A 26,176-nucleotide genomic window follows, 5' to 3' on the forward strand; every position below is an offset into this window, starting at 1 on the left:
GATTTTAAATGGAGAACAGAGGGCCTGACTGAAAGGGGCACCAGCATAGCTGCCTCCTGTTCAGCTTGATTTAGCAGAGGCTGTGCCTGTAGAGCATTTCAATTCTTTGAAAGTGCTTTGTGATCTTCCTATGAGCTATTCTTCTCAACAATGTCTGACATAGCTAGTAGGCATTATTATCTATAATTTAGTGAAAGGGAAATGAATCAAAAACAGGTTGAATGACTTGTTCAACACTGCAGGAAGTCACAGCCAGGGTAGAGGAAGAACCCACAGCTTTGTACTGGCTCCCCATCTGTTGCTAAGCCCCATTAGCCATGTTTCTCACCTGTATCCAATAATTAGCCAAACTAAGTGCTGCCAAATAAGGACATTACATTGATTTTTTTTTCCCCTAGTGTTTTCTCTCCTTTGAACTTACTCATTTGACTTGCAAAACATTATAAAAAGACAGTCCTACCCCCCCCTGCCAAAAATAAGGCCAGGAGCAATATAAAAGAGAGTGAACCCGAATTCATTTATTCTGAGGCTTGAGAGCACAAGGAGTTAATGTTTCCAAACTCTATGACTGATCCAGTGAGAGAGGCTGGTAAGTCTTGAGAGAATTGTGCTCCACTTAAATGACAAGTACCAGGATCTGATTGATATTCTCTGTAAAGTTTTCCCCAGTTACATGGTTTTTCCTTGGCACCTATGATTTATGGGATATCCCTGCATTAATTAGGCATATGCTAGTATTATGGAGGGAGTGGCAATAAGACAATTCTCCAGCATTTCATTGCATAATACGTACAATTTATTGGAAAGACGATTTTAGGAAGAGGGAGAAAAGGTTAAACACTTTTTTCAGATACCATAATGGAAAATGCTGTCAGGAATAGATAGCAATCCCCTAAATATAAAAAACAAAAAAGGAACTTCTTTAGTAGTAAAAAAAAAAGTTAAAAACCACAGCAATCCCTGACTCAGCAAACATAAGCAGTTGATAAATGCACCTGCTACCCTGTCTAAAGCTGATCTAGCATTTTCAGGGTGGCTTTATCAAGTTAAGATCTTGTTGGAGAGTAATGAACACGAAGAAAGACACTGCTCCTCAACTGCTCATCATTAGAGCTCTGTATATTGCTCGAGGGAGAGCAGGGACTGGGATAAATCAGTGCTGTGAACCTCCTGATAACTGGTGTTCAAATCTCAGAATCCTGGTATTATTCTTGGCTAAAGTATCTGCCACATGGCTCGACTACATTAATAGACTGAAAACAAAGAGGTGTAGGTGTTCATCCTTGCAAAGGGAATTAGCAGAATTAGACTACATGTGAGCACACTCCCCAGTAAGCCACTAAGCAGTCTCTTTAAACCTCAGTTTCTCCCACATGTAATGAAAATGACAGTCACTTCTGAAGTGAGAACACAGAAGGAGGGAGTTCACTTTTAGTTAAAGTGCTATATAAAAATAAAAGAAAACCTAGATTTTTCAGAAAGTTGGCTATGTGAATGAACATTTGTTAAATACCCACTCGTGTGTAAACATTAAGCAGTTTCCAAGAGCATTTCTAAACATTTCAAACCCCCTGAAGGATGGTGGCTCAGGAAGACCTGCATATATTGCTAAAGATGAGTGATTGGACCTCTAATTCTGGGATCTGATGACATAGCTTTGGAGGCCCTGATTCAAGTCTGTCAGCAATTTATAGGCAATCCAAAAAGGGGCTTCTTTTTCTTCTGCTTGCAATCTGTTAGTCTTGCTCAACCCTCAGTCAACTTTTTATTAATATAGCTATCTCCAGGGGTATCAGATCATCCTCATGTTTAATATTTTTCTGTCAGACTCAAATGTAGTATCCTTGGGCATCCTGAGGTACTCAACTACAGGTTGACCTTGTGCAAAAAGAAGCAAATATTCTCCCTCCATCCTTAACTCACTCTTTTTTTTTTTATTCATTTATTCACATGTACATACATTGTTTGGGCCATTTCTTCCCCCTATCCCTGATCCCCTTCCTGTCCCCACCACCCCTACTCGCTTCCAGGCAGAATCTGTTCTGCCTTTATCTCTAATTTTGTTGAAGAGAAAACAAGCAATAATAAGGAAGATAAAGCGTTTTTGCTAGTTGAGATAAGGATAGCTATACAGAGAGATTCCTAGCATTGTTTCCATGTACAAATGTGTTACATCCAAAGTTGATTCATCTCTAATTTCACTAGTTCCTTATTCCCTTCTCATATTGACCTCTCTCACTTTAAGGTTTCTGATTTAGTTCCTCTGCAGTGGGGAAATCAAATACATTCATGTTTTGTGTTTCTTACCTATCTCCTTACCTCCCGTGTGTGCTCTCCCCTTAGCATGTGACCCAAGTCCAACCACATTGCTGTATTTGCCCTAGATCTAAAGTCTGCATATGAGGGAGAACATACCATTTTTGGTCTTCTGAGCCTGGCTAACCTCGCTCAGAATGATATTCCCCAGTTTTGTCCATTTACTTGCGAATGATAAGATTTCATTCTTCTTCATGGCTGAGTAAAACTCCATCGTGTATAAATACCATATTTTCTTAATCCATTCATCAGTAGTGGGGCATCTTGGCTGTTTCCAAAACTTGGCTATTGTGAATAGTGCTGCAATAAACGTAGGTGTGCAGGTGCCTCTGGAGTAACCTGTGTCACATTCCTTTGGGTATATCCCCAGGAGTGGGATTGCTGGATCATATGGCAGATCTATGTTTAGATTTTTAAGAAGCCTCCAAATTTTTTTTTCCAGAGTGGTTGTACTAGCTTGCATTCCCACCAGAAGTGTATAAGAGTTCTTTTTTCCCCACATCCTCCCCAATACCTGTTGTTAGTTGTGTTTTTGATGATGGCCAGTCTAACAGGGGTAAGGTAGAATCTTAGTGTGGTTTTGATTTGCATTTCCTTTATGGCTAGAGATGATGAGCATTTTTTCATGTGTTTTTTGGTCATTTGAATTTCTTCTTTTGAGAAAGTTCTCTTTAGTTCATTTGCCCATTTCTTTATTGGTTCATTGATTTTGGGAGAGTTTAGTTTTTTGAGTTCCCTTTATATTCTGTTATCAGTCCTTTGTCTGATGTATACCTGGCAAATATTTTCTCCCACTCTTTGGGTGGTCACTTCAGTTTCTTAATTCACTCTGAAAACAACAGCATCTTTCTCTAACTCCCATGGCAATCCTAGAGACAGAATACTTCCAGAAGACTAGAGCCATAGTCTTCATGTTAACTTGATGTCCATGCCAGACAAGGCCTAGATATCTTACTACTTTTGCACTCTAGTTAATGACCTGGGGTAGGCCTACAAGTTAAGGATAAGTTGTTCTAAAGTTTCTGAAATTTTATTAAAATACTAGGAGCACATAAAGGGCAAGCAGCATGGCTCATTGGTAGAAGAGTTATATCCGAAAATTAATTCACTCCATTCAGTAGAGATTACAGCTTTCATGTTACTCAAAACAAAAGGCAAATGACTTCTCTTGATTACATAGTACAAGTGTTCAAATAAGGGCAACGTCCCCCAGAGCTCCATTTATTAAAGGCTTAGTGTGAACCTCTAGGTGGTTGGCCCTTATGGGATGTCCTGAGGTCACTGGTGGTATGTTCTTTAATAAAATTGTGGAATACCAGTCTCTACTTCTTTCTCCTTTTGTTTTCTAGCTTTTCCACATACTCCTGCCATGATATGTCACCCTCATCAGAGGCTGAAAGCAATGAGACTACTCAATTTTCATTTGAAACCTCCAGAATCATGAGCTAAAATAAACATTTTCTCTTTACAAGTTAAAACATCTCAGATATTTTGCTGTAGGGACAGAAAACTAATACAAAAAATTTGTACTGAGAAATAGAGCTAATGACTAGAAATATATGTAACAATATGGTAGAGTTTTTGGAATTGGTTTGAGAATCTGAATGTTGTTGAAACAAGCTGAAGACAATATGAAGAATACAAGTACTTTGCACTTGGATAACAGTAAAGATGACTAGAGGGAATCTCAAAAATCTGCAAGACAGTACCACACTCATAGGATCAAATGTATAAAAATAAAAATTTCTTTCATAGACTTTCCAGGACAGAATTGTTTCAAGAAAGATCCTTGATATATCTTGTAACCCAGGACTGTGCTAGGATTTGTTTCCCTGTGTTTTGCTCATAGGCTATTCAGGCCACTGTGGCCATGATCCAAGTTAGCTCTGGTGTATCTCACAGCAGCAGTAGACATTTGTGTCTTCCATGTAGTGATTGTTTTGCAAACATGTACAATGAAAAGTTACAAGATCATTGAGGTATCTAGTGAGTTTTCAAAAGAAAGCCTTGTAAGCCTGGCATGTGCTGTGGAGTCAGAAAGTAAAAGCCTGGCGTGTGCAAAAAAGTAATGGATAGTGGGAGTGAAGCCAAAGCTGCAAGGGAGACCCAAAGATGGTAGAGTTGCAATAGGCGACATTTGTCAGTGAAAGTTATGGGCAGCATGCAAAGCCAGTCCAAAAGAGTGGACGTATGGGCTATAGCCACCAAACGATGGGGCCAAGGCTGCCCATGCCTTGGGAGTACGCCTCACATGCCAGACACGGAACTTTAACATTTAATATTTTCCCTGCTGAGTTTGGGTCTTATTTCAGACTGATCCACACTTACTATTTTCCTATTCCTCTCTTTCGGAAGGACACCGTGCCTGTCCTACAATTGTGTTTTGGAAGTATGTATCTTTCTTTTTCATTTTTTCATGGGCTTACAACCAAGTTGACTATTAGTCTCTGAGGAGAATTTGAAATTGGACATTTGAGCAATGCTGAAATAGTAAAAATTTAGGATTCTTTGAGAGAAGGAATGAGTACATTTTGCACTGTGAGATGGAGATGAACTTTTAAGGGCCATGGGCAAAATGCTATGACTTGAACATAGGCAGCTTCTCCCAAAGGCCCAAATTTTAATTGTTTGCTCTGCAGAATAGATGGCACTATTTGGAGGTGCTAGGGATGTTTAGGTATTGGGATTTTAGACTATTGGTAGAATTCTTTCAAAAGGGACTTTTGGACCCTAATCTCTTCCTCTTCCTCACTTTGTTCCCTAACTCCTGAATTGAGCAATTTGTCTGCCATGTACTCCCCTGGTCAGCAAAACAAAAATCATTAGAGCCACTTGACCTTGCATTGGAACCTCCAGAGCCATGAGCCAAAATGGACTTTTTCTCTTTACAAGCTAATTCCCTTAGGACTTTGATTATAGTAATGGGAAGCTGAATAATATTACAGTTATTTGATCAAGTACCAGGATCCTAATTCCCACTTTTCTTTACGAATAGGTCTTTAAGTCACCAAGCTCTGCCCCTACCAACGTACCCTCTCTGCTGCAGGTATAATTAGCTTGAATGGAAAACAGAGAAATAAAAAGAAACTTCAAGAAAACTGCTTTCAACTTCATCTTTTTTCCTCCTTCCACCATTTCTCATAACTATTCATCTCCTAATTATCCTGGATGACAAATATGCAAAGCTTGTTCCTACTGCCTGATCTTTATTTTAGGAAAGGTACGATTCTCACAGTTCTAAACTGATAATATTTTCAGGAAGTACCACACCCTCTGATAATTTATAGCTTAAAGAAGAATCTTCAGGACTAAAATGAAAACTATTCAGAAGAAAGAGTTGTGAATGGATGCATTTCAGATGATATAAATAAAAATTGAAATATGAGCATAGTAATATTTTTGAGAACAATTTTTCTAAGATGCTGTCCATTCAGTTCTAAGAGACTGTCCACTCTGCATAACAATACATCACTTCCTTTCTCATAGTTTGTTTCATTCCTTCCCACTGTAACACTATACAGTAAGGCAGTTCAAATGTTACTAGAATCATGTACAAAGAAATTGGTTATTCTACAACCAATACTTAAAATTATTGATTAGATAATGAAATTTGTTCTTTTTTAAAACAATAATCATACTTCTAATTTGTCCATGTGAAACTGTGATATTCAGTAAAACTGTATTCCTCTATTTAAAGGAAAAAGTAGCAATAGATAACTTTCAAAGGTATCCTTTTTTGAGCAAAAATTAAATTAATATAAATGGGTATAGGATAAATACCATAATTTAATAACAAGCAATATAATTCATAAAACAGCAATTAACATGGCTGGACAAAATGGCCCACACTTGTAATCCAAGCTACTTGAGAGATGGAGATCCATACAATCATAGTTCAAGGTCAGTCCAAGCAAAAAGGTAGAAAGAGATCCCATCTCAACAAATAAGTCATGTGTGGAGCCTGTTTGCCCAGCTATACAAGAGGCTGTTGCTAGGAAAATCATGATATGAGACCAGTTCTGGATCTCAGAATGAAAAATAAGGGCTGGAGGTGTGGCTCAAGTAGTCATGTGATCTGCCTGCCTACCAAGCGTGAGACCCTGAGTTCAAACCAAAGAGCAAGAACAAAAAGAAGCAATTAATAATAGATCTTTAAAAATATAATAAAACCTTACAGATCTAGAACATGGTTAAAAAGTTAACAATCCAGCAGTAGGTATATCATGTACTTATCAATAAGATCCTCTGTACCTCAGTGTATCTTTCCGAGCTGTAGTTCTACCACTTGCAACCTGTATGGACTTTGCAAGTTTATAAATCTCTCTGTGCCTCATTTTCACATTTGAAGATAAAGCCAAAGACAAATTTCTGTATCTTGGAGATGACATGGAGCCAAATGAGATCGTTTAAGAAATACACATAAAAACTGGCTGATGATATAGTAAATAACCTTTGTTATTGCTAATGTTAGGATTAGACACATGACAGTTATAGAGCCACTTCAGAGAAACCAAGTCTGTGCAAAGAAAAGTTGATTTATAATGATATTTCTATAACAAGACTTTTAATACAGTTACTACAAAAGGGTACATGCTAACTAATTGGACTTCAATGTGAGTTTAATGGAAAATTCTTATTTGAAATAAAAACCCTACTGAAATTGGCTTTAAATAAGAGAGAGTATTATAATTCTCACAGTTATCTAAGCTCATGAAACACTGTACAGCTTTGTCTCAGCTTACTAATTACCAATCCTTTGATACTCAAAAATCTCCATCATTTTTGTTTATCCCTGCATTTCTCTCATTTTCCTCAATCTCTGAACCAGCTTTTCTCTCCTTCCTCCTCTTATACATGGATCAACATTTGTACATCTAGATTTGTAGCTGGGATTTCAAATTTAAATACCACCACTGGTATCTCAACATTCCTATTTTAAAAAGATATTCTTGCTGGGTTTTAGTCATCCACTAAATTGAGGCCAATGTTTGGACTAATCAGCTATATCCAGAGTAAAGCATGAATGGAAGGATTCTGCTTCCATATGCCATGGGAACACTATCAATAGGACTGGCTTAAGTAGTAGAGCACTTGTCTAGCAAGCTGGAGGCCCTGAGTTCAATCCCTAGTACTACCTTCCAAAAAATGCAATAGAACTTTCTAAAACAGAAATGAGTAATATAAGTGATGTTTGTAACCTTGAAGATTTTTCAAAGCTCTATTTATAGCTATCCATTTTGATTAGCTATGTTCTCATAAATATTGTTTGTGTTAAGAGTTTCAAAATAATGGAAAGCAGCTCTTGTTTTCACATTTTAGATAGATCTATATCATCCTTATTGACTTTACTTAATGAAAAATTGTCTTCCCAGTGTCATCAGTATTGATTTTGATGAGGGGAAAAGTGACTGCTAATACTTAAAATTATCAGCAAGTATTTAGTCATACCCAATGATACCATGAGAAATAGATCAAGTGTTCATTTCCCTTCACATAATAACTCTTGACTCTATAAATGAATGATGAATCTTCATGGTAAAATAAAATAAAAAGCCTAGGTTATATGAGACTTCATGTATTTAAGTTAAAGAAAAAGGACATGTGAATCTAAATATGCATCTTTGTCTTAAGTATTATTTTACCACCTATAAATTCACAAATATCTATGACAAGCTGTGGTCAACATTACACCTGCTTGATAGCATTTCCACAACCCCTTTTCTTTGGGTAGTATGTCCCCTAACAATCAGGCAGGCCACAGAAATTGCTTTGTTTAGTTAAATGTTAGCAAAAGTGGATACTTCAATCTAAAGTATTTAAGTACCAGTGCTGAAATTCTAGCTTTGTCCATAAATGAGTGGCACATTATGAAGTTTGGTTTTTCTGAATCTGATTTACCCTTTTTTTTTCTTCATTTTATTTTTTTTTTCATTTTTCTTTTATTATTCATATGTGCATACAAGGCTTGGTTCATTTCTCCCCACTGCCCCCACCCCCTCCCTTACCACCCACTCCGCCCCCGCCCTCTCCCCCCCCAATACCCAGCAGAAACTATTTTGCCCTTATTTCTAATTTTGTTGTAGAGAGAGTATAAGCAATAATAGGAAGGAACAGGGTTTTTGCTGGTTGAGATAAGGATAGCTATATAGGGCATTGACTCACATTGATTTCCTGTGCGTGTGTGTTACCTTCTGGGTTAATTCTTTTTGATCTAACCTTTTCTCTAGTACCTGTTCCCCTTTTCCTATTGGCCTCAGTTGCTTTAAGGTATCTGCTTTAGTTTCTCTGCGTTAAGGGCAACAAATGCTAGCTAGTTTATTAGGTGTCTTACCTATCCTCATCCCTCCCTTGTGTGCTCTCGCTTTTATCATGTGCTCAAAGTCCAATCCCCTTGTTGTGTTTGCTCTTGATCTAATGTCCACATGTGAGGGAGAACATACGATTTTTGGTCTTTTGGGCCAGGCTAACCTCACTCAGAATGATGTTCTCCAATTCCATCCATTTACCAGTGAATGATAACATTTCGTTCTTCTTCATGGCTGCATAAAATTCCATTGTGTATAGATACCACATTTTCTTAATCCATTCGTCAGTAGTGGGGCATCTTGGCTGTTTCCATAACTTGGCTATTGTGAATAGTGCCGCAATAAACATGGGTGTGCAGGTGCCTCTGGAGTAACCTGTGTCACAGTCTTTTGGGTATATCCCCAAGAGTGGTATTACTGGATCAAATGGTAGATCCATGTCTAGCTTTTTAAGTAGCCTCCAAATTTTTTTCCAGAGTGGTTGTACTAGTCTACATTCCCACCAACAGTATAAGAGGGTTCCTTTTTTCCCGCATCCTCGCCAACACCTGTTGTTGTTGGTGTTGCTGATGATGGCTATTCTAACAGGGGTGAGGTGGAATCTTAGCATGGTTTTAATTTGCATTTCCTTTACTGCTAGAGATGGTGGGCATTTTTTCATGTGTTTTCTGGCCATTTGAATTTCTTCTTTTGAGAAAGTTTGGTTTAGTTCACTTGCCCATTTCTTTATTGGTTCATTAGTTTTGGGAGAATTTAGTTTTTAAAGTTCCCTATATATTCTGGTTATCAGTCCTTTGTCTGATGTACAGTTGGCAAATATTTTCTCCCACTCGGTGGGTGTTCTCTTCAGTTTAGAGACCATTTCTTTGATGAACAGAAGCTTTTTAGTTTTATGAGGTCCCATTTATCTATGCTATCTCTTAGTTGCTGTGCTGCTGGGGTTTCATTGAGAAAGTTCTTACCTATACCTACTAACTCCAGAGTATTTCCTACTCTTTCCTGTATCAACTTAAGAGTTTGGGGTCTGATATTAAGATCCTTGATCCATTTTGAGTTAATCTTGGTATAGGGCAATATACATGGATCTAGTTTCGGTTTTTTGCAGACTGCTAACCAGTTTTCCCAGCAGTTTTTGTTGAAGAGGCTGCTATTTCTCCATCGTATATTTTTAGCTCCTTTGTCAAAGATAAGTTGCTTATAGTTGTGTGGCTTCATATCTGGGTCTGCTATTCTGTTCCACTGGTCTTCATGTCTGTTTTTGTGCCAGTACCATGCTGTTTTTATTGTTATTGCTTTGTAATATAGTTTGAAGTCAGGTATTGTGATACCTCCTGCATTGTTCTTTTGACTGAGTATTGCCTTGGCTATTTGTGGCCTCTTGTGTTTCCATATAAATTTCACAGTAGATTTTTCAATCTCTTTAATGAATGTCATTGGAATTTTGATGGGAATTGCATTAAACATGTAGATTACTTTGGGGAGTATCGACATTTTTACTATGTTGATTCTACCAATCCATGAGCATGGGAGATCTCTCCACTTTCTATAGTCTTCCTCAATCTCTTTCTTCAGAAGTGTATAGTTTTCCTTGTAGAGGCCTTTCACATCTTTTGTTAGGTTTACACCTAGGTATTTGATTTTGTTTGAGGCTATTGTAAATGGAATTGTTTTCATACATTCTTTTTCTGTTTGCTCATTGTTAGTGTATAGAAATGCTAATGATTTTTCTATGTTGATTTTATATCCTGCTACCTTGCTATAGCTATTGATGATGTCTAGAAGCTTCTGAGTAGAGTTTTTTTGGGTCTTTAAGGTATAGGATCATGTAATCTGCAAATAGGGATATTTTGACAGTTTCTTTACCTATTTGTATTCCTTTTATTCCTTCTTCTTGCCTAATTGCTCTGGCTAGGAATTCCAGTACTATGTTGAATAAGAGTGGAGATAGTGGGCATCCTTGTCTGGTTCCTGATTTTAGAGGGAATGGTTTCAGTTTTTCTCCATTAAGTATAATGCTGGCTGTAGGTTTGTCATATATAGCTTTTATAATGTTGAGGAACTTTCTTTCTATTCCTAGTTTTCTTAGAGCTTTTATCATGAAATGATGTTGGATCTTATCAAAGGCTTTTTCTGCATCTATTGAGATGATCAAGTGGTTTTTGTCTTTGCTTCTGTTAATGTGGTTTATTACGTTTATTGATTTTCGTATGTTGAACCACCCCTGCATCCCTGGGATGAAGCCTACTTGGTCGTGGTGAATAATCTTTTTGATGTGTTGCTGAATTCGGTTTGCCATTATTTTGTTGAGGATTTTTGCATCAATGATCATTAAGGAGATTGGCCTCTAGTTCTCCTTTTTGGAGGTGTCTTTGCCTGGTTTTGGGACAAGTGTAATACTGGCTTCATAAAATATGTTTGGCAGTTTTCCTTCCCTTTCTATTTCATGGAACAGTTTAAGGAGGGTTGGTGTCAGTTCTTCTTTAAAGGTCTGATAGATTTCAGCAGAGAATCCATCAGGTCCTGGACTTTTCTTTTTGGGGAGACTCTTGATTGCTGCTTCAATTTCATTTTGTGTTATAGGTCTATTCAGGTGATTAATTTCCTCTTGGTTCAGTTTTGGATGATCATATGTATCTAGAAATCTGTCCATTTCTTTTAGATTTTCAAATTTATTTGAATATAGGTTCTCAAAGTAGTCTCTGATGATTTCCTGGACTTCCATGGTGTTTGTTGTTATCTCCCCTTTTGCATTCCTGATTCTACTAATTTGGGTTTTTTCTCTCCTCATTTTAGTCAGGTTTGCCAGGGGTCTATCGATCTTCTTTATTTTTTCAGAGAACCAACTTTTTGTTTCATTAATTCTTTGTATGGTTTTTTTGGTTTCTATTTCGTTGATTTCAGCTCTTATTTTTATTATTTCTCTCCTTCTATTTGTTTTGGGATTTGCTTGTTCTTGTTTTTCTAGGAGTTTGAGATGTATCATTAGGTCATTGATTTGAGATCTTTCAATCTTTTTAATATATGCACTCATGGCTATAAACTTTCTCTCAAGACTGCCTTAGCTGTGTCCCATAGGTTCTGGTAGGTTGTGTTTTCATTTTCATTGACTTCCAGGAACTTTTTAATTTCCTCTTTTATTGCATCGATGATCCATTCTTCATTAAATAATGAGTTATTTAGTTTCCAGCTGTTTGCATGTTTTTTGTCTTTACTATTGTTGTTGAGTTCTACTTTTACTGCATTGTGGTCAGATAGTATGCACGGTATTATTTCTATTTTCTTATATTTGCTGAGGCTTGCTTTGTGCCCTAGGATATGATCTATTTTGGAGAAGGTTCCATGGGCTGCTGAGAAGAATGTTTATTGTGTAGAGATTGGATGAAATGTTCTGTAGACATCTACTAGGTCCATTTGATCTATTGCATATTTTAGATCTTGGATTTCTTTACTGAGTTTTTGTTTGGATGACCTATCTATTGATGATAATGGGGTGTTAAAGTCTCCCACAACCACTGTGTTGGCGTTTATATATGCTTTTAGGTCTTTCAGGGTATGTTTGATGAAATTGGGTGCATTGACATTGGGTGTGTACAGATTGATGATTATTATTTCCTTTTGGTCTATTTCCCCTTTTATGAGTATGGAATGTCCTTCTTTATCTCGTTTGATCAATGTAGGTTTGAAGTCTACTTTGTCAGAGATAAGTATTGCTACTCCTGCCTGTTTTCGGGGCCATGGGCTTTGATTTACCCTTCATTTTGTGATAACTTCTGGTACATTTTTGAGAAACAAAAAGATTTTGTTTCAAACATCAGCTCTATTATTACTATCTGTATAACAATTACCCTACAGAACTTCATGAGCTTCAATATTCCCATTTGGAGAGTAAAGGATTATAAGTATCTTAAAGTTCTTTATGTGTTGATCATGAAAGAGAGCTTATATTGAAATATTGAGAAAAATATGATTGGAGGAGTCCTAGTAATCATTGAGAGTGGAGGTCTTGGAATCACAGAGGGTTTTGAGTGATTGAAAACTATACCTTTATTTTTTTTTTAAAACCACTGTGATTTGCCAAGTTGTCACCATAACTTAGCCAAACCTAACTGGTGGAGTGACCTGGCTGAGTACAATTTTAAAATATTATTATGCCATCTACCAATTATGCCATATAACCAACCTCTCTGCAAGATTACAAGAAATACCCTACTGTTATTTAGATGTGGTATGTCCCTTACAATTTCGTGTGTGAGAAGTTTGGTCACAAGTATGTAATTTTGTAAGGTGGTACAGATCTTTAATAGGCAGGACCTAGTGGCAGATTGTTAGGTCATTGTGGGACCCCTGAATCATATGTCTTGAAAGACTAGGGGGCACACACATTTACATATGTGTACTCCCTATCTCATCTTGCCATGCAATGCCCTGTACCACCAGAAAGAAGGCTGTTGCCACATGAGACCCTTCAAACTTGAACCTTCAGATCTGTAGTGCCAAAACAAACTTCTTTTCTTTAAAATTTACCCTTCCTGAGATATTATGTTATTAGCAAGAAAAACAAATGAGTACATGCTCATGTCCATAAGGTAACTGTCTGGAGGTCTTATCAGAAAGAACTTAAAATTGGTATTTCAATTGGTGTTTCTCTGGAACAATTAGGGTAAATTACTGTTGGAAATACTGAGGAGTTGGTTGTAATGTAGAATCTAGTTCCTTTGAACTCGTAGAATATAAAATCTCATCATGAAGGAATGGCAGAAGAAATCTTTGTTAATCATTTTCTCCCTTTCTTCCCTCTTTTATCAATCACCTTCCTTCATTTATTTATTGTTTTGTTTTATGGTTTGGATTTTAAGTGTCACACAAAGGTTCAAAAGCCTTGGTCCCCAATGCAACAGTGTTCATGAAGGAAGTGACCTCATGAATAGATTAATACATTTATGGATTCAAAATGTAATGGGTTATTGGGAGGTTGTGAAAATGTTAGGATTAGCCTAGTTGGAGGAAGTACATCATAGGGTATTGTATTCCTGACCTCTTCCTTTCACTTTCTCTGTCTTTGCTTCATGGCCACTGCAGGGAATGGGGGGACAGCTTTGCTCCACCATGAGCTCCTCACTGTTATGTTCTGTCTTGCCACAGGTCTGAAAGTAATGAAGCCAGATGATCATGGATTAAAACTCTGAAGCCATGAGCCAAAATAACTCTTTCTTCCACTTAAGTTATTTGCCTCAGGTATTTTATTGTGATGCATACTGACTAACACACTTGGGAGATTACATATATTATGTGTGTGAAAGGAGTATCACTACTTCAGTTTCCCTTGCATCTTAGATCCAGAAAAGGGAAATGGTAGCAGGTAATATGAGGGGTGAAAAGCAATTATCGTTTGGATAATCAGTAGCAGCCTGATGAAATGAAAAATATTTGATAACCCTTCCCTAGTTTCTCCCTTCTCCCTTCTAATAGACTCTGGATTAACCAATATCCTGTAATAATTATTTTTCTATTTAAATATTCCAAACCGTATTTCTGGTTCTTATAACCAAGGACACAGATTCTAGTTATCAAGAACAGAACTCAACCCATATCCTCAGGGTTAAAAGTAGATATTAAGCTTCTCCAGAGTATGAAACATGAGCTAATAGCATTACCTTGGTAGATAGGCAGGTCGTCATAGAAACTTCCAGAGCAGGCAGTATTTGGAAATACAAGTAAGCAAGATGGCAACTTCACTAAAAGCAACAGCTATTTAGCTCTCAGAGGATAATAACTGAGTTAACATTAAATATATTAGCTCAGTGATTTTAAGGTATCCCAGGTAGCTTACTAAAATTTAAAATTCCTAGGCTTTAATCCAGACCTATTGTATCAGAATTTTAATAAAGTTCTTGAGGTGTCTGTACTTTTGGGTTTTTTTGGTGGTACTGGGGTTTGACCTTAGCTTCCCACTTGCTAGGCAGGTGTTCCACCACTTGAACCAGAACTCCAGGTCTTCCTACTCTGGTCATTTTAGAGCTATGGTCTTGCTTTTTGCCCAGCCTGGCCTGAAATACTGTCCTCCTATTTTATGTTTCCTGCCATAGCTAAGATGACATGAGCATGCCACCATGCCAAACATTTTTTCCATTGAGATGGCATCTCATGAACTTTTTTTGACTGGGGTGGCCTGGAACTGCAATATTCCCAATCATAGCCTTCTGTGTAGCTTGGAATGACAAGTGCATTCCACTGCACCAAACTATTGGTTGAGATGGGGTATCACGAACTTTTTGCTCAGGCAGGCCTCAAACTGGGATCCTCCTGATCTCAGTCTCCCAACTAACTAGGATTATAGTCATGAGCTACCATCTGGTATCTATACTTTTTATAAGCATCTTAGGTTTTAGAAATAGTGTATTAATTATTTGATCATCACAATTTCATAGCTATTCTATTTTATAGTTAAAGACATACGTCAGAGAAGTTACTAATTCAGAAACACAAACGTGACTGGTAAATGCATATTAAGAAGTCAGGTTTGTCTGAATCTGGTTTTTCCCTTCATTGTGTCATGATAAGGCTCATAAAAGACTTCTAGTAGATTTTTGAGAAACAAAGGTTAGGGCTCAAACATCAGTTCTATAATTACAATCTATGAAATGTTTAGCCTATATAATTTTACGAGCTTCAGTCTCTCCATCTGGAGAGTCAATGATTATAATAAAATAAGTATATTAAAATTCTTTAATGGATAGACTAAAATAAAATTTCTAAAACTTGTAAATCTCCACAAATGCTTCTTACCTCTCTTCTCCATTCTGTAGTCAAATTTTCATTCCATAATTTCAAGGGGTGGCATGTTAATTATTTAATAAGCCCATCCTTTCCCTCTTGTGTAAACAAGCTAGACTACATTCTTCAACATCTATTGCAATGGATAAGTTACTTTGTTCTGACTAACATCTAGCTTACACAAGTGCAGTCAGTGATCTTCCATTTTCTCTCCCTATCTACTACTTGATTACAGAGGAGAGTGGAGCTAAGGCTAGCAAGAGTCAGTTCATTGGACAGAGTCTTAAATATAACATGAGTAACACAGAAGCCACTATTGTGTTACACAAATGAGATTTGTATGCATATATGATCCAGAAGCTAGTTTTCTTGATTAATACACAAAGATAAATGCAAGCACACATAAGTTTTTATTATTATTATTATTAATTTATTCACATGTGCATACATTGTTTGGGTCATTTCTCCACCCTTCCCCCCTCCCTCACCCTCTCCCCTCTACCCCGCTCAGTTCCAGGCAGGTCTTTTTCTGCCCTTAACAATAATTTGTTGAAGAAAAGACATAAGCATAATAAGGAAGACAAAGCATTTTTGCTAGGTGAGTTATGGATAGCTATACAGACAGATTCCTAACATTGCTTTCATGTACCCGTGTGTTATGACCCATGTTGATTCAACTCTAACTGATCTTTACACTGGTTCCTGATCCCCTTCTCATGACAACCTCTGTCACTTTAAGGTTTCTGTATTAGTTCCTCTGAAGTGGGGACATCAAACGCTTTCATGTTTTGGGTTTTCTACCTATTCCTATATCTTCCATATGTGCTCTCCCCTTGTCATGTGATCCAAGTCCAACCACATTGCTGCATTTGCCCTAGATCTAAAGTCCGCATGTGAGGGAGAACATACGATTTTTGGTCTTCTGAGCTTGGCTGTCCTCACTCAGAATGATGTACAAATTTTTTAGTTTAAATTTTTTTCTTTCTTAATTGTGACTAAGATGGTAACCCTCAGCCATGCAGTGATTGAAATCATGCTGGGTCTTTCTCCAGTATGGCCAAAGCCTCAAGTAGTTCCTGCTCCTGTGGTACAGGAATCTTACAGGTCAGTCCTCATGGGCTCAAAAGCACTTTCATTTTTACTTCTTCATTGACTTAATAACCCACTTCTTGGATCTTGGATTTTCTCCCCTCATACATTTCTGAACCCTTGATGAATTCCTCCTAGCTATCTCAGTTTCTTTCAGAGACAAAATATTTATCATACAGAACTCAAGCTTCTGAATTCAATCCTTAAAAGCTACTGTAGGTTCTCTTCATTGCAAATTCCCTACAAACACAAACTGTTTACCAGAAGATACTATGGCTAGCCTACTGACTACCAAGAATTGAGACGAAGATGTCCCTTACTTTTCCCTCAGTGTCATATATGAGTTATTTGAAAAAGAACAAACAGAGCTTTTGTTGTGACATTTCCTTATATACATATACTGTAACTGAACTTGGTTCACTTGCTGAACATTAAAATGCCTGAAGTGCCAAGAGAGGCATGAGGTACCCCTCTCTATAGGCATAAACCAGCGGAGTAAGTTGTTAGTTTCACAACCTGACAAATGGTGGTTCATACTCACCAAAAGAGGTGGATCTGTACTCCTATGCCTGGGAATCTGCATTGTTCTGTGTATACAATTTGCAAGAACTGAAGTCATGTTCCTTCACTCCAGTCTTGGAAACTGGATTTTCTTTATTTTTTTTATTTTTTATTTTTGGTGACTTCCCTCATCACAAGTCCTTCTTTTTGCCTGCCTGATCACACCTTGAAAGCAATTTATAATGTCCTAGGTCCCAGCTGGGAACTGTAAGGATAAAAATGTACCTTCCTGAAGCTAATATTCTAACAGGGGAGAAAATTCAGATGTGCGTAAGCCAACTGGGCATAGTAGCTAGCATGAAGCTAATCATAAAGTATCTGATAAGATAGAAAAGGTCTTCTGGATTGGTCTGCTAAGCAATGAGCAACTATTATAATTCTTAGAGGGGCCAAAGAAAATGTGAGTCAATGTCATTTGTGAATACTGAATGAAACTAAACCTGAGTGATATGTTTAATAAAATATACCTCATTTTTCGTAAATTATATGCATTATAGGTTATAATTATGAAACATAATAAAAATTATCTACTCAGGGTGTTTTCCTACTGGATCGCAGTGCTCCTTCTATTACCTTAAAAGTGCTTTGCTAAGCTGGTGTGTGTGTGTGTGTGTGTGTGTGTGTGTGTGTGTGTGTGTGTCTTTTTTGTAAACATCATAGCCCTAAGACATGCAGATATTTTTTCTGATTTTCTCTCTATATACCTAAAGTCATTCTATCTGTTTGGATAGCACACAATTGTGAGTAGCTTTTAAATTCACACAAATGCAAGTATGAAACAGAATGATGAAAACTCTTGCAATTGCTTTAAGCAGGATGGGGAGGCGATTGCTGTGATGGATGGTGAGGGCAATTTAACCAATGTAAATGTAAGGCTATTCAGATCTGGCACAATGAGTCTTCCCTGCACAATGAATATATGCTAATAAAAATAATAAAAGTAAAATAAAATCGGCAAAATCATCCACTCCCCAAATAAAATTAACACAATTAACAGGCTGGTTAAGGCATAGCAAAGTGCAGACTCTGCCATATCATATAAATCAGAATTTCACATACTGATGGAATCCAATTACACTGACCCATGGTAGTCTCTTAAAACACACTCTTCATTGCCCTTCCTTCCTCCAATGGTCTCTTCCCTGCCTCTGATCCCTACAATAATGACATATACTTCATGATTCACCTTCTATCCTGTCACATCCAAAGCCTGAGAAACAAAAGTCAAAAGAAGCCTCATTTACTCAGCTTGAAGTGATTTTTAAAATTTTTTATTAGCATATATTAAAGGTATAGAGGGGTTTCATTATAATATATTTATAAATGTGTGTAATGTACTTTGATCAAAGTCACCCCCATTATTTATCTTATCTTCCTCCCTTCATTGCCCCTTTATTTAATAGCTTTTAATGGGATTCATTATACTATTTTCATATATATATTATATATATGAAATATATATAATATATATAATATACATATGAAATATATAATATACATATGAAATATATATATAATATATATTGTACTTGGATCATATTCACCTTCTCCTTTCCTCCTCTCCCCTCCTGCTGATTGCCTCTCTGTCACTCCAAAAATTCTTAGTGATCAAACTATTTTTCTGTGATATACTCCAAGAAATCTCAAACCACTTCTCTTCCTTCTGATGAGAATTTCTGACTTTCTACTCCCACAAACTCCCACTTTGTGTGAGTTTTTAACTCACACAAAATTCAGTCCATCTTTCTCACTATGTCCCCTACCCAAATCACTTATCAGCAAGAACCAAATCCTTGGACCATTCTTAGCCACATGAAATTCATGTTATCATTGGACTTTAATTTCTTCTGGGCTACCACCTTCCTGCTCAACAATTTAATTAGAGATCAAGACCTGTTTCCAGATGTAAATTATTTTAGGAAGAATTTTTTCATAGTCTTGTTCTAGTTATTAAGTATTGAAATCCACAGTACCCCCCACAATCCCTTAAGATATTAAAGTTAAATATCACTGCAGTTATGTAAGATTTGCAAGTAATAGATGTCATCTTTCTATTTAATGCTATGCAAATCTGAATCAGATAAGTTTGGAATTTCCCCCAGAATACAGGAGATATAACAAGAATTGGGGAGAACTCTTTAACCTTAACTTCAGTGGTAAGAAGAAGTACTTAAATGCTTGGTTGTATAAAAATGCCCCAAAATAACCTTTTATGTTCCTACTCTCTGCAGAAATATTTCCTAAAGCTTAGTAGAGCTAGGTAGAAATGGGCTCTGGATTAATTTTGACCTTCTGTGGCAATGCATTTTCAAGACCAGGAATTTATGTGTGCAGAATATTAAATGTCAAATGCAAATATGAAAATGGAGCCACACAGTTGCAGATAGTCCCTAATTGATACTGAGCAGACTATTCCCTTTAAATGTTAATGAAACTGTTATAATTACTAAATGACCAAAACAGTGCTGAAGCCAGGGTTCACAGCTGTAAACCATTACTTGTAAATTACTGGCACAGGCTCACGTTAGCAGATGGCTCAGCCCATGGAAGAAAACTTCCTCAAGATGCTTTTCTTCCAGGTCTGGGCTTGAGAGCAAATTAGATGAGCATATTAGAGAGGGCCAGAGTGCCTGTTTGGACATGTTGCAGGAAGATAAGCACCTCCTTTGATCCTCTTATTTTTGTTTCATTACATTCTTTGCAGAAAGTGCTGAATATCACAGAACACAAAGAAAGAAGAAGAAGAAATGGACAGAGCTTATAAATGTTGCAAGAAAGTTCAGATATGCGCATTTCTGCTGGCTTTTTAAGGAGCAATGTGTTTTCCACATCCTGAGGAAGATGGACATGCTGGGATGGAGGTAAATACTGAAAAGGGGAGGGTAACGTGTGTGTGTGTGTGTGTGTGTGTGTGTGTTTGAGAGAGGAGACAGGAGGTGGGGAGAGAGAGAGAGAGAGAGAGACAGAGACACGGTGTTATCTCCTAACAAGCCAGTGGCAGAAAACCAATTAGAAGAAAAATAGGGCATTTGAATGGGCTTACTACCCTCAAGACAGAGAACATCTATAAAGCTGTGTAAGCAAAACTATGCAGTAGAAACAACAATGTCTTCATTACAGAAGGCCTGTGGCTCTTTTCAGCTTTGTTCTGTAAATTCCATACCAGCTTTGCAAACTTTCAGAGGTTATTAACTTTAGTGAAGACTTTTCAAAGAATTGAGTGCAGATTAGCCTTTCATCAATATGAATCAAAGATTGAGACATCTGCCTAGAACTTTTGATGAACACCACAATCCATCCTACAAATGAACAGTGGAGTTTTCCTCACCATAAAAACTCTGTATAAGGGATAATGGGTTAACAATCAAACCAGAGAGCACCAGGAAGTCCCACCTTCTGGACTGTTTGGATCCCCAAATGATGAAGAAAACAGTTGTTAGGATTTCAGAATGTATCTTCACAGAAAGAAAAATGTTGTATCTGTTTCTAGGTTTAGAAGAAATAGCAAATCAACTTATATAACCTGGCTTGGGGAAACAAAATGGACAAAGTATGGAGATGCAGAGTTTACAGTAGGATGTTAGACTTGCTGTGAAATTATCATATATTAAAAACAATTTGAAGTCAAGGTAATGCATAATGCTGAACTTTCCAGGATATTTGTGCTTTGTATCTAAAACCTGTAAGACCAGAATAATCAGAATTAGAATTGGCCCCTGCAATAAAGAATTAATGCTTAAGATACTGATAAAAGTCTGGATATTCAGATTATAAAATACCACAATTCAAGAATGCATGAAAACAGTGATTTGAATTCTTCCTGGACATAGAACCAATCTGGAGCAAATTTTTGAGACATTTGTTATTGATCTTCAGTAATCTATCATTTTACTAGTTTCCAACTTGACCACATTCACAGGTTCCATAGGAACAACCCAGTCCACTCCTTTCTTCTTCCAGATGCTCCTGACCTTCCACTCAGACTTGTAAAATGTGATCATCTTTCTTCTTTCCTTTTTGGTTTCCCTTACTTCCTCAAGAGAGTTGCTCTTAGGTAGGTTTTAAAAGAATGCAAGGAAGCATGTAATCAGTTTAATCTAATTCATGCTGAGAGGTGGTAAATCAGTTCTTAACTCTTGCAGAGGTGGGAAGCATTTTTGGAAGTGATTCATTATTTGAATGTTGTGATTTAGCCTGCAGAGAACAGCATGGCACTGATGCTAACTCTGTATATGACCTCAGATACTTTACTGGACTTATCTATATTCCTCAGTTTCATCATCTATGAATTGGGAAAATAGTACTAGCATCTACTCTATGGGATTAATTTGAAGAATTTTAAAAGCTTAAGACACTGTGACAGACAGTAAGTGCTCAGGAAATTTAATCCAAATAACTTTTCAATTGGTCAATTTAGACAGTTTTACATAGTGAAAATAGGAGAGACAGACAAGGAAATGAATAATATCCACCAGAAAAAGTAACAAAAATATATATCTCTGCATGTATTTTAGTTATGTCTAGTGTTACCATTGGAGAATACTAGACAATGGGTAAAAGAAACTTCTCTGTATTATCTTCATGATTTCTTATGAGTATTGCAAAATGAAAAATTAAAAAAATAATAAAACAATCCAGTCTTATTTTTGACCCTAAGCTAAGTCCACAAAGTTATTTATAGTTTTTGTGGCTGTTTCCTTCTTTTGCTTTTTGACCATAGGGTCATGGAAGCCTTCATGTTTTTCATGGCAGTTCCCAAGTCCATGGCTATAAAAAAAGAAATGGTCTAAAAAGAATAGTGTGCTTGTCTGAGTCAAGGCAAGGCAGTATTATATGTTTTTCAGTATTGAGGTGAATGGATAACCAATGTAGTTGTTTCAATGGGCTTTAATACAGATATGTGGGAAAGAAGAGGCTATCGTACCTTCTCTTAGAATGAAGAAGACTGATCTTATATTTTTATTGTGATAATAGTGTAAGCATGAAAGTATGCTTAGTTATTTTGAACTAAAGACTTTTATGAGTATTTAATAAAAGCTGTGAGCACTTCCCAAGCAAACATGCTCTTAAAATTCAGGCAAAAATTGTACGCAACAACTTATTCCCATTGTATGTCATTATGGATCCCCTATTGTGTGTTAGTAACAGTAAAAGACACAACATGGCAGGCTGTGGGGTATATGGAAACAAGCAAGATAAATCTTGTATAGTTGCAAAAAAGAGTTGTTGCAGAACTTTAAGACCCCCAGAAAAGCTAAAATATAACATATGAAGAAGACAAGAAAATTAGATAAAATCGGAAGGGCCAGACCATATAGTACCATTTAAGCACTAAGAAATCTCAACTCTATTGAAGAACATTTTAAGTGGAGTGTGATTTGCATTGTAGAAAGCTTACTCTTATTGCAATGCAGAATGAACCACAGAAGGACAATATTGCAATGAGAGACAGCAGTGACAAGCCAACTGAAGCTAGAGGGATAAGACAATAGTGACCTATAATTTTGACAAGGAACATAAAGAATAATGACTGTATTTGTAAGATTTTTGTAAGTGGTAGGATATATATGATTTTTTGTACATGCATGTGAGAAGTATGAGAGAGAAAATTTGAAAAGCACTCTAAGATTTCTGCCACTCATTCATATACATGCCAGAGGAGAAAGAAAAGCTTGAGTAAGAAGAGATTAATTTAACTTTTGGGCTTGTTGAATTTCAATTTCTATGGCCTATCCAAGTATTCAGTGTGGCATTTAGATATGCAGCTTTGGGCTGTGAAGAGAGATACCAGAATTAATAGCATTTGGAAATATTTTTGGAGCCACGGAGTAGGTGAGATCATACAGAGAGAGTGACAGAACTTTAGTGAATTAATTAGGGTAAGTGCTAAATTACACTATATACCTCAACTCAAAAGACAAAATTCAGTTTTATTTCCCACAGCAGTCTCAATGTGACAAGACCAAACTGATACTATGGTGATTTTTAGGGACACATACCTCAGTGATCTGCCCTTCCTTTAGTGTCATTATTAGTATAGTTAGACAGCTAAAGAGATGTCCCTTATGTTCCAGTCATTTGTACCAAGTGTCATTGTAACCAGAGGAAAAGGAGAAAGAATGGCTCTGTAAATGCATATTAGTTCACAGGGTTTGTGGTAGAACTTAAGGTAACTTCTAAGTGAAGGGAAAGTTCATCTATTTGAGATCAAAAGAGGAGTCAGAAGACTATAAATCATGTGTGACAAAGTTAGGATTATCTCCATGGAGACTAGAAACAAAGCTTTCTGGTGCAAGTTAATGGTCCAGATTGCTAGTCATTATACCTTTATAACTTTTATACCAAACTATTCAGTTGCAGAATAGTAAAGACATAACATGAATGAACTCTCTAAAAGATTTCTGTCTTGCTGATAGAAGATAATAGATGATAGATGGGTAGATAGATAGATAGACAGATAGATTAGAGGGGGTTAAAAGATGAATTGGCTCGTGCAATTATGGAAGCAGAGAAGTACCATGATCAGTCATTTGAAAGTGATACTCTATGATAGATACAAGGAAATGATTGCAAATCAAGATTTCAATATTTAAATTAAACTGAAGTACAGTTTGGGAAAGACTATATAGTTTTCCCAGGAGTCTATAGGATTCTTCCCACAGAGAATTTGGCAAAACTTTGTCCTTCTCAATATAGATTGAAAACAAATTTCAATAGTGTCTGATTTCAGTTACTGATTCAAAACTGGTAATTTGGATGCAATAATTCATGGTTTATTTCACTGGTGGATTGAAGTGTGGAGATGAGTTTTGTTATGGTTTCAATAGCATTTTTAACTCAAGAATTTGTCTTCATTATCTCATTCATATTGTCAAAAATACTTTTCCCATAGCCAAAGTATTTGTCAACTAGTTTTGCATGAGTTTTCTACTATATCGCTTTATTCTCTACTATCTCCCTACAAAGATAGAAGAGAGTGAGTGGAAGAAAAAGAAAAAAGGTAAAATTGCTTCTTCAAATCAAGGTATCTAGATTTAAAGTTTAATTTGTGTAATGTGCAGTAAGGAAGTTCATATTCTGTTTCCATACTGAAAACAGTGACTTAAATCCTTGACTCTTATAAATATTCTCTTTCCACTGTGGTAGATGAAACTTCATTCAGAATTGCTGGCATAGTCTCTGATGACATTTTGTGCTAGTATAGAAGGCAGTGAGTGACTCATTATGACATGTGGAGAACCTTCAAGAAAACAGCCAAACCAGATGTGTTGCCAAGCATTGCAGGTGCTCCACCTGTGCACAGAACACCAAGATTTGTCTTCCAGTGGAAGCTTTTTCCTAGAAAGAAACTTCATTATTTAAAGACATTGATATCTTTCCTGGCTCAAAAATAGCCTCAGTAAACACAAATTTTTCTTAGATAGCAACAGTGTACACACAGTAAGTGCAAACTAGGACAAAACCACTAATTTTTTGACCAGTTGCTTTCAGAAGGCAAATTGCTTAGCTCTCAGTTCTTCCACAGCCTTCTTTAAAATAGTTGAAAACACATCAAGACTTCTGAAATTAATGACATGGGTTGGCAGAGGTAATATTTTGGGTAGCTCAAAAAAAAATCACAAACCAACACCTAAATGTGGTTCTAATATGGTGACTTATTTTGCTTAGGAGATGAAATAAACAAATTTATGTAATACTCTAGTATATAATGTTTTCTTCCATGTTTGGGAAATGCAAGTTCTGTTAAATATATAATCTTAAAAATTAAGGCTTTTGTCATAGAATTGATTATATCATTTACTGTTTTCATGATGAAAAAGTATAGGGGTCTTTTTTCCATTTGTTTATATCTACCACTTTTCTTTTTGCCCCATGATGTTCAGAAATGTAATATCAATATAAAGCCAAAAGATACATAATTTATTCACCTGCTCTTATTTGCATCTACATTTTGTAATTTGATCTGGACCTGTACACAATCACAATGGCAGGACATATCACATTTCAACAGAAAATATTCTATAATTAAAATATTATAATGATTAGCTAACTTATTTTTAAAGAACCCTGTTCTGTATACCATAGGCTGGATACTTCCCTAGGCCTCAAGCATAAAGCATGAACAGAATAGTACAAAACGAGTCTCATGGTGGAGATTGCAGAGCAAGGCATCACCAATGTGTGCTTCCTGTAGTGTAACTCTATATTTATTTTGAGCAAAATAAATATTAACAAAATTAGCAAATTTAATGCTAAATTTGTTTTTTAAATATTTTTCAAGTCTACAACAAGGAAATTAATAAGTCCTCTGGTTTCTTTCTTAAATCAATTTGTTATTTTTAGTAGCTGGTTTCACAACTTTCTAAACTCACTACCTGGATGACAAGGACCTCACAGAGTTATTTCATAAAATTCAAATGCAAGGAAAAATGTTAACTGTTGAAAAGTAAACAGTTGCCATATACTCCAAGTAGGAAGGAGAAGCATGCTGTTTAATGATTGAAAGATAATAATTCCTGAGCCTTGATAATATACTTACTTACATTATTTGTATGGTAGAACTTTTCTTTCAGTTTCTGTAATTTTTTAAGCTTTTCAGCACAAGAAAATCTCCTGACAGCAAAATTTTCATGTTAATTTCCATATCAGTTAAGGTATTTATCACCACAAATACACTCATTTTTACAAAGGTTTAATAATCCTTTTAAATTGCTTAAAGTGAAGGTTTTTTTTTTTTTTTTCTTTTTAGGACTAACTTGAGTTTTCTCTCTGTGATTTTGGCAACAAACTATATTTGCCATCTTAAAAAATTGTGGATGTCTTTTGTCAGTGTTAGAAAAAAAGTACAATTGTGCTTCTAGGACAATGGTTTCCAATTAGGAAGAAGGAAGATCTAAAACAAATCATTGTTTAAAACATCTGTTGTTTTGTCTGTCCAGTGAAACAATTCACCAAATGTGCACTAACTCCCCAATACTAACTAGATGATTCCAAAGGAATTTACCATCTTCTTACAGATTTCAATACCATTCATTGTGATTATTCTTAATGGAGTCACTAACTAAGGGGGAACCAGTAACAGTTTGTTCCCTGGGACTGGTACACTTGGAATAGTATGAAAGAACTCTTAT

The 26,176-nt window shown here is 36.3% G+C and overlaps 1 long non-coding RNA gene across 2 annotated transcripts in view; it reads left to right on the plus strand.

The window, feature by feature from the left end:
• Nucleotides 1-19,703: 19,703 nt before the first annotated feature.
• Nucleotides 19,704-26,176, plus strand: part of LOC141420759 (uncharacterized) — a 161,277-nt gene continuing 154,804 nt past the window's right edge. For both annotated transcript variants that reach the window (XR_012445329.1, XR_012445332.1), the window contains exon 1: nucleotides 19,704-19,906. This is a non-coding gene — a long non-coding RNA (uncharacterized lncRNA). The remainder of the gene's footprint in view (nucleotides 19,907-26,176) is intronic.

This window comes from Castor canadensis, chromosome 1 (assembly GCF_047511655.1).
Source record: "Castor canadensis chromosome 1, mCasCan1.hap1v2, whole genome shotgun sequence".
In the NCBI taxonomy this organism is placed as follows: Eukaryota; Metazoa; Chordata; class Mammalia; order Rodentia; family Castoridae; genus Castor; species Castor canadensis.